At 43.3% G+C, this 8,551-nt stretch overlaps 1 protein-coding gene across 2 annotated transcripts in view; it reads left to right on the top strand.

Moving 5' to 3' along the window:
• The first annotated feature begins 235 nt into the window (after positions 1 to 235).
• The window catches only part of STON2 (stonin 2), a 72,688-nt gene continuing 64,372 nt past the window's right edge, over positions 236 to 8,551 (top strand). For both annotated transcript variants that reach the window (XM_032188662.1, XM_032188661.1), the window contains exon 1: positions 236 to 320. The gene's annotated coding sequence lies outside the window, so the exon portion shown is untranslated. The remainder of the gene's footprint in view (positions 321 to 8,551) is intronic.

The following is an 8,551-nucleotide window of genomic DNA, read 5'->3' as shown; positions in this document are numbered from 1 at the left end:
GGAGGCCGCCCCTCGGCCGGGAGCCTTCCCTGGCGGTAGCCGGAGACAAGAACCCGAGCCCCGGACCCGTCCCGTCCCCCGCCGCGGCCGAGCCCCTCAGCGCCCTGCCGCCGCCCCGGGGGCGGGCCGGGGCCTCACGGCCCAATGCGGCGCCGCCGCCCCCTCTCCGCGCCGCCGGGGAGCGCCCAATGGCGGCGGCCCCGCGCTGCCGACGCCGGGCCCGGGGCGGGCCGGGGGCCGCTGCTTGCGCCGGCCGAGCCCAGCGGAGCCCAGCCCGGTCCCACGGCGGCGGCGTGTCCCCGGGGAGCGGCACCGCGCAGGTAGGGGGAAGCCGGGGGACAGGGGGAATTGGGGTTAGCTCCGCCTTTACCAAGGGGAGAGCACCGGGCTCCTGGCTGTCAGCCCCTGCCCCGGCCCCTGCCGTGCTCGGCCAGTATCCGCATGAGGGGTGCTGCGATGGAAGGCAGCGCTGACGCTCCTCTCCTGCGGGCTGCCTCCGATACCCTGTGTAAACCGCAGGGTAGGAAGGCACTGAGAGCAGGTTTCCGTGCAGGGTGCCGCTCTATGCTGACTGACATCCAGCCCCTTTGCTCCTCGCTTCCCCGAGTTAAATACCCCTTGTGCTCGGTGCCTGCGCTGCGCCCCGTTGGTTCCTGTTAATAATTTTGTTGACTGGTTTGCTGCCATCAGGCTCAGCTGTTGTCCCGCGGTACAATCTTTGTGTGTGTGTGACTGTAGCTTTTCAAAGAGAAACAAATGAAGAAATAACTCCGGGCAGCCTGACGAGGTCAGGTGGTGCTTCACAGCTCGCTGCTTCCAGGGCTTGCTTGGGCTTTCTCATGGCAGTTACCCTTGGAGTAAGTTCACTGTCTTGGTTTGAGGGCACTTTTAGGTTTTTCAAGGAAAAAATTGGCAAACACGAGCATTTCTGTACTCGTGAATCATCCATGAATCATTCTTGTCTTCTGTGAAATTGTGTTTTGTAAACTTACTAGTTTGGGCAAGTAAATTGCAAACCATAGGATGCTTGCAAAACGCGTACGTTCACTGCCTGTTGTGTGTGACTGGTTTCTTTTTTTCTTTATCTGCCTAGCTGAGTGAAATTTACCTTGTGTAATATGCACGCGAGCTCTGGACTTTGCCTTAATATTTTCCAGTTAAACAAATTTGTTAGTAGATCAGGTTTGTGTTGCCACAAATAAGACCAGTTACTGCAGTGGGTTCTATTACATGGGATTTTGCAATGCACGCTATTTTCCTAAACACTTTGCCTCCAAGTAGCTAGCTTATCTCTTCTCCAAAAGTTTCAGTCTTGATTATAACTTGAAGTGGTATTTGTTATGAATTACGTTTGATCTGTAATGCCATGACTTTTTCAGCTAACAATCTTTGTGGTTTTCTGTATAATGTTAGTTATTTCATGATAACTTCTCTGGAGACCTCAAGTACAAAGCAAATCACAGTAGTTCTCAAGGAGCTAATGTCTCGTTTTGCCTACATATGGGAACGCAGCTGGAAAATGTAATGATCTCTGCTCTTCTTATACTTGTAGCTTTTGAATTATTTCTAAAACATGAAAGCCATCAAGCACATGACCTTTAAACTTTCTGGGAAGAGAAATGGCCAAATTTTTCTCTCCCACATTGTGCCGTGTCTCAATTCAGACTCGCTGTAGCCTCTTATGGTTCACAACCTTAGTTAGCATTAAGAACTTGCCAGCACATCTTGGTCTTTAGGCTGCAGATTTCTCCTTTGTGTGAGTTCCTTGGATCCCTAATTGTATCAGTGGCATAATTACTCTTCTGTTGTGTGGTTGGTTTAGGTAAAAGTCCAAAGGCTGTGATGTGCAAAAGTGACAGCTGCATCTCGATAGTGCCCAGTTTTCACTCTGGAGCCCTTGTTTGTGCTACCTTGCCAGCTACCCTGTTAAGAAGTAGCAGCTGGTACAGTTCCCTGGTTGAGAAACCCAGACTGTGTGTGGGTTAAAACCATATTGTGAGTGGGCTAAACACATCGTGTTTAGAGTCCTTAATTTTCAGCTATCTCAAGTCTGGCATCAGCAAACGAGGCTGAGAAATAGTATCGATGTATGCTAGAAATCTCTCAAGCTGTTCTGCTCTACCAGGCTTCTGTTGCCCCTCTTGCAGAAGCGATGACTTTTCCAGTCAGAGAGGGGTTGCCAAGATGGCATTCACTAAAGGACCACAGCTCGTAGATTCCCTGGCTCTGGCGCTCTGCTCCTGCTTCCTCTTGCAGCCTTTAACCCGTGTATTGTGCTGAGGCTTTGTGCAAAGCAGGCATCATGGTCTCCGCCAGTAGACAACGAACAGAGTAAATGAATTCTAAACTGCTGAAAAGCCCTATGCCTAAAGGCAGGCTGTGAAAGTAAAGCCTTCAGCATCACTCTGAAGCTTTTCAACAACATTAGCTTTCTCTTTGAAAATGGAAAAGTTTAACTAAAAAGAGAAGAAGAAAGCATCATCATCAAAGAAGGTATACACACCTATGAAGATTCACGTGGTGGCAGCAATCTTCTAACCCAATCTTGCCAAGTTAAAGAGCTGGGTATGTCTGAGCCAATCGCTTAGGATTGCTCTGCTGTCAGCTAGGAAAGGAGAGCCTTTACAAGGAACTTCTCAGGCATTTTTTTCTGAAATGCTAGTTGTATTATTTAAAAAAAGAAATCCATAAGGTACTCAATGGCAAAACCAGATGTTTTTTGTCCTCTGATTTCTTAATATGTTTTCTTTGTTGCATAACCATGCTGCATAGTGTCCTAAAGGATAGCGAGTTCTGCTAATGGATGCAATAACTTTAACCTCAAGGAAGGAATGCCTGTCTTTGTATGCTTTGGATACAAGCACGTGTTGTCTTCAGCAGTATGGCTGTAGCTGTGACCTGGTAAATCTGAATCCTAGGAAACACAGCTACAAGTGTTACAGCTCATACATCTGGACATTTGTCAAGAGGGGGACTTTAAGTTTTGCTCCTCTTAGATGGTGAAAGTTTTGCCAGAATCTCAGCCAGGGCCAGAATTTCATCTGAAGGGAGCAATCTTATCTATAGACACCCAGGTGGGGTTTACAAATCCCTGTTTACTTATGCTATCAATTTTCACTGTTCATCTTCTAAATGTGCAAATAAAGTGAGCTGAGTGGCAGATCCTATCACTTTCAAAACTTCAGGATGTAAAATTTCATAGACTGAGATTGGACAGGGAAAAAAAAATGAGAAAGTGCCATCCCTTTTTGAAAAACTACGGATGTATCTGCATTAGTGCATTGGTTACAACAGGAGCACGCTTTCAAAATGAATGTCCCAATAATCCATGCTTAACTGCAGTTTACTTTGCATCTCAGAGTACATCAACTGATTTTGCTTTGGCTGAAACGAAGCCAGAAGACGTATTACTCCAGGCGCTCATTTAATGTACTCCAAGTGCTAATGCAAATTCAATCCACAGGATCAGACTAGAGATAATTTGAAGTAAAAGCCTCTAAGAAGTAATGTGAAAGCTGTCCCTTAATGCCAAGTATTTCACCCTACAGTTCTGCTCCTATTGATAAGGTTAATATAAGCATTGGATATATCATCTTGAACAGCTTGTTTGCACTTTATTTATTTAACATATTCCTTGATGTATATTTACACAAAAATACGTGGGAAAAACATCAAAGCATAATGGTTTAAAAAACCAAAGAGATGAAATTAACATGTGTCCCTTGGATAGCAATACAAACAAATAGTGCTTTATTAATAGAATATACTTTTATAGAAAGTAGGTTACTGAGATGTGTAGGTTTCTTAAAATCACTTCTATACAGCTGTTGAAAGGGAGCCATAAATTAAAGAACTTTTGCCCTCACCTGTCCCCAAATCCTTCATATGTGCTTTTCTGACACTAAGTATTTCCTAAAACGTTGAAAACATGCTGAAGTTGGGTATTGGTACAACATTATTTTTGGCTGAGCTTCAGGTGCCCTAATGTAGGTGTGCAAAAGACATACGAGCCTAAGTTGGTTGCCTTAGGCTTTCTGAAGGGGGATTCACCTTGTTCTAAAATAGATCAGATAAAGGGTACTCTGGGGGTGTCATCTTCCTTGTATTAACTATAAACAGAGCATCAGATGACTGCTTAGATGTCTAACTCTGGGTGTCCGGAGTTGAATGAAATGTGATTCATCTCCATTTGTTAAGGTAACCAAACTAAATGTCTCAGCACTATCATTTTGGCTTGAAACCGAGGATAGAATTGACTGGTACACTTTGAGATCCTATGACGGTGCTGTAGTCATGCAAAACTGTTGTCGTATTCAAAGAGCAGCCAGTGGATGCTGGAGCACTGATTCAAAGCAGAGCTCCTGTGGTCCATGGGCAGCAGACCTGCCTGGTGTGCTGGAGTAATAGGATCAGTTTTTGGAGTTGTTTCTTGTTTCATTATGCTCTTTTAGGCCAAGTTCTAGCTGGCATTTGTAGATGTGAATATTTACAGAAGCTGTGGGCTTTTGGGTTTGCCAGCTGAGAGACGAAATGAAAGACTCATCTTTAATTTACTCTTGAAAATGGGGGTGAGTATGCAATACAGTAATTTTCTTTTTTTTGCCATCTAAAGCAGAGGCCTCTCGTGAACAGAAGGTACCATTTTGCAGGACTGTGTGGTGGTTTTGTGGTCATGTGGGTGATTGAGGCACATGGAAATAGCCCTACTAAGCATTTTGGAAGAGAATAAGTATTACTAGCTGCATAACTGAAACTTGAGCTGGTCAAGCTCCATAGCACAGGGCCAGTTTATTTTTCTAATGAAGTGGTTTTAGTGGAGCAGCTGTAGAGAAGAATTTGGCCTATGAAGTTTAATGATTAGTTGCTGTTTAATTACTAGCTTCTCCTTGAGGACAGAAACTTACCACCAGAAATGTTCCAGCTTCTCTCATCCTTGCCATATTATTTCCAGTTCACTGAAGTTTAAATACTTGCCTGGCTAAAATTATATCCCATATGTAAAAAATTATATGCGGTGCAAACATCAGGTGTGTGTTCCTACATATAATTCCAAATTACAAGGTATTTGGTTCAACATGAGGAATAAAAGCTCAGTGGGTATCTGGGAGCATATTTTTTTGGTATGCACTGCCAGAATCTCAAATGTCACTGAAAGAGGTAGGCTGGTAGAATAGGCTGGGCAGGTTCAGGCTTTTCCCCTCCTCATAAGTAACTCATCTCTGTGACTTCCACAATGTAATTGGCCAAATTTCTGAAAGGAGGCAGCTGTATTGGTTTATCACACTACTTATATGCTCAGAGTTTGACACCAGCATATCAATGTTCACTTTTTTTTTTTTTTTTTTTTTTTTTTTTTTTTTCCCAGAAAAGATTGCAAATACTCCCTGTATTCAATCCAAGCTGTTGAAAGGAAAATGCTTGGAGCTAAGACTAATTGAGGGTGGCCATGATCTTTTGGGAGCTGCAGCTCCAAACAGCTGGATTAAACTTTCCTGTGACACTGAAATGAGTGCTAACTTTAAGGTTTTAATCCCTTCCTTTCAGGAATTTTGTTTGTCTTGAAGAAAAGTAAATTCTTCTAATTCTGCTCAATTCCAGTAGTTCACAACGTGCTTTTGTTTTTCTGTGTAAATGGGGCTGGAATCAGGTTTACAGCCCTGGTACAGGAAGTTACTGCCAGGCCTGGTAACAGCAATTGAGAGTCTCAGTCCCTTTGTGGATCTGTGCCTCTATGAAAGACGGAGGTAAATATCTCAAATATTTTAAAATCTTCTTGTCTGCATCCCATTTGCATTGCACACAAGTACGTGTACCTGCAGTGCTTGTATACCACTGTCAGGAGCCAGGCACAGAAGCAGCAGTCACTGCAGAAGCACCCCCAGCAAACAGCTTGCTCCACGGCCCACCTTCTCCCCCAGGTGTCTGTGCAGCTCTGTCAGTGTGCCTGTAATGCAGTGCTCCCTGCTATTCCATTTCTTGACGGTTTTCTTGAGCAATAGTGCCCTAGCTGATGAGTGAGTAGCCATTGTCTATTCCTTTTTTTCATCCTTGATCACTGTTTTATGATCTGCTGACTGCTGGCTCGCAAGTGTGTTGGCACAGTGACTGTCGGAGCTGTTCCAAGCACTGTGAGACCAGGGGCTAGTATCAGCCATTCCTTTGGGAGAAGGATTACATGAATTTCAGTGCATAATACTGCCCATGTGTCACTATCCTGAATGCCTTGCAACTGGACATTAGTACCCGATTAAAAGACAAGCATCTCATAGAAGCCATACAATAATGTTGGCATTAACTGTCCTGCGGTACTTGATGCTGTTGAGCATGATGTGAAATTGGTCCTTGTTGCTGCTGTTGTTATGCACACTATGCTCCTCTTGTAGCTTCCTCAGCAAAATGCTGAGTGTAATTTAAAAAAAAAAAAAAAAGTGATTTGCTGCCTCCATATACCACAGGGGTCCACCTCTCACTGTGTACCCCTGCAGAGTTTACATGACCTCATGTGGATACATGGCAATGTATCTTGGCTACCTTTCCTGGAACGCGTGGAGCTGCATGCTGGCTCACCAGCGCAGCTAACTATCAGGGGAGTAGCACCATAAGGGTGATGAGCAGCTGCTGCTCACTGAAGCGGATGATGGCAAAGAGTTGGAAGTTTGAAAGCAGGGAATTCAGAACTTCATACACAGCAAAAGGCTCTGCCCTTTTGCACCTGAGGAGAAGAAACCTTTGGCGTTCTATTTCCCAGGAACTTCCAGAAGATGAGTAATGCTGAGGAATGAGTATTTACCTCTACTGCCATCTTACTGACCCTGCTGACTACATAAGGGCCTGCTGACAGACATATTCCAAAACAGGTTCTTATTTTCTCCACTGAAACAAGTTTTATTTTTATTGACATCAATGTGCTTTCTCATATGCTCTGTTCTACACTTAGTATACCACACACTCTTATTTCACGTTTTGATCATTATTAAACAAATACAATTGCACACAAATGTATTAGACAGTAGTAATGCATACAAATGTATTAGTAGTAATGCAAGCATACTATTTACCATGTAAGAATTTGACTTGACAAGGTCTTTGTTTATACTTTGTTTATTTTTTTTTCTAATGGCATATAAAATACTGGGTCCCTTTGCTCATGCATGTTTTTCTTCCAGAGATACTTTTCTTTCTCTTAAAATGGGGTAGTCATGCTAAATGATCAGCACCATCAAGTCTAATGGGCCTATATTTAGAGTGTCTAAAATAGAGAGTGACAACAAACATGGTATTTGTGGGTTGCCCCGAAGGACTGCAGTGTCCTGGCATCATACTAAATTGCATAATCTCAGCTGGCTCTCCAGACACTGGAAACGAGGAAGGACCAGTTGGATCATCTAAGGAATTTTCTGCCAGGGCAAGCCTGTTCCCTGTGATATCTCTTCCAGAGTATTGTATTTTGTCTGGCTTTAAATAATTAAGAGGGAATTCCTCAAACTGGAAGACAGCCTCACATTTTAAGATTGCTTTTTTACATAGCGCTCAAAACGGTATCTCCCTTACAGTGAAGATCCCTTTTTAAACTTGATTCCTTTGAGAGATATTGTTGCTACTGCTTTGAAGTTATCAAAGATGTTATATAGATGTATAATTACATGGAAATTTTTTGCATATATAGTTAATTATATGGAAGTATGGAGAAAACTTGAACAGAACACGGCTTTCTGGTTCAATATTCCTAGTCCCCTTTTCCAGCCAGCATTTAGCACAGGCAAACTTCTTTGCTTTCTTTCAGGCCTGCATCGCTTCCTCAATGGTCCTTGTTTTTCTGCTGCTTCACAGTTGGATTCTGTTTTTTTTCACTCACTCAGAATCTGTTCTCCTGTTCTGTACATACTGACAGCTCAGCTAGATGAATACCCATCCTCTCTGTAGGCATTCAGCCTCCAGTGAAGCATCTCTGCCTACACAATCCGGTTTCTGCCTTGTCTTGAATGTGACTAGTGTTTGAGGGCTTGACTTTTTTTTCATGCTCCCTTGGTCCAAAATAAGTATAACTAATACTGATTGATAGCAACTAATTGTACCCACCATTTTTAGAAAAGATTTTTTTCACCTAATTTCTAGCATAAACCACAGCATGATCTTAGTTGCAATTAGACTGAAACCAGTCCTGAGGTGTTGGAAGAATTATGCTGGCTCTCCTTTCACTGACGGAGGTGATACACAGTGAACACTGGTAAAGCACTAATTTGTTGCAAGGTCTTTAGGCAATGCTAGGATGTTAGTGTCTGGCTGAACAGGCTGACATTTCGTGCAAGCCAGCATGCGAGTTTACTAGGACAGTGTTTATCATCCAGTGCTGTATTTCAGTAAACTTATGATCACTTACTTCCCTGTTTTTTTTTTTGTTATTAGCCCCAGTTTAGAAGAAGGATATGTACAGGCAGGGCTTTGTGATCTGTGCTCACCTCATGACATCTGTCTTCAGTGATAGCAGACTGTGGTGAGTGACATAGTTGGTTCAGGGGTGATTAATTGTACAACACTGCTTTTAACTTCA

This window comes from Aythya fuligula, chromosome 5 (genome assembly GCF_009819795.1).
Source record: "Aythya fuligula isolate bAytFul2 chromosome 5, bAytFul2.pri, whole genome shotgun sequence".
Lineage (NCBI taxonomy): Eukaryota > Metazoa > Chordata > Aves > Anseriformes > Anatidae > Aythya > Aythya fuligula.
Note: the sequence above shows the minus strand (reverse complement) of the source record. Positions and strands in the feature narration are given on the sequence as shown.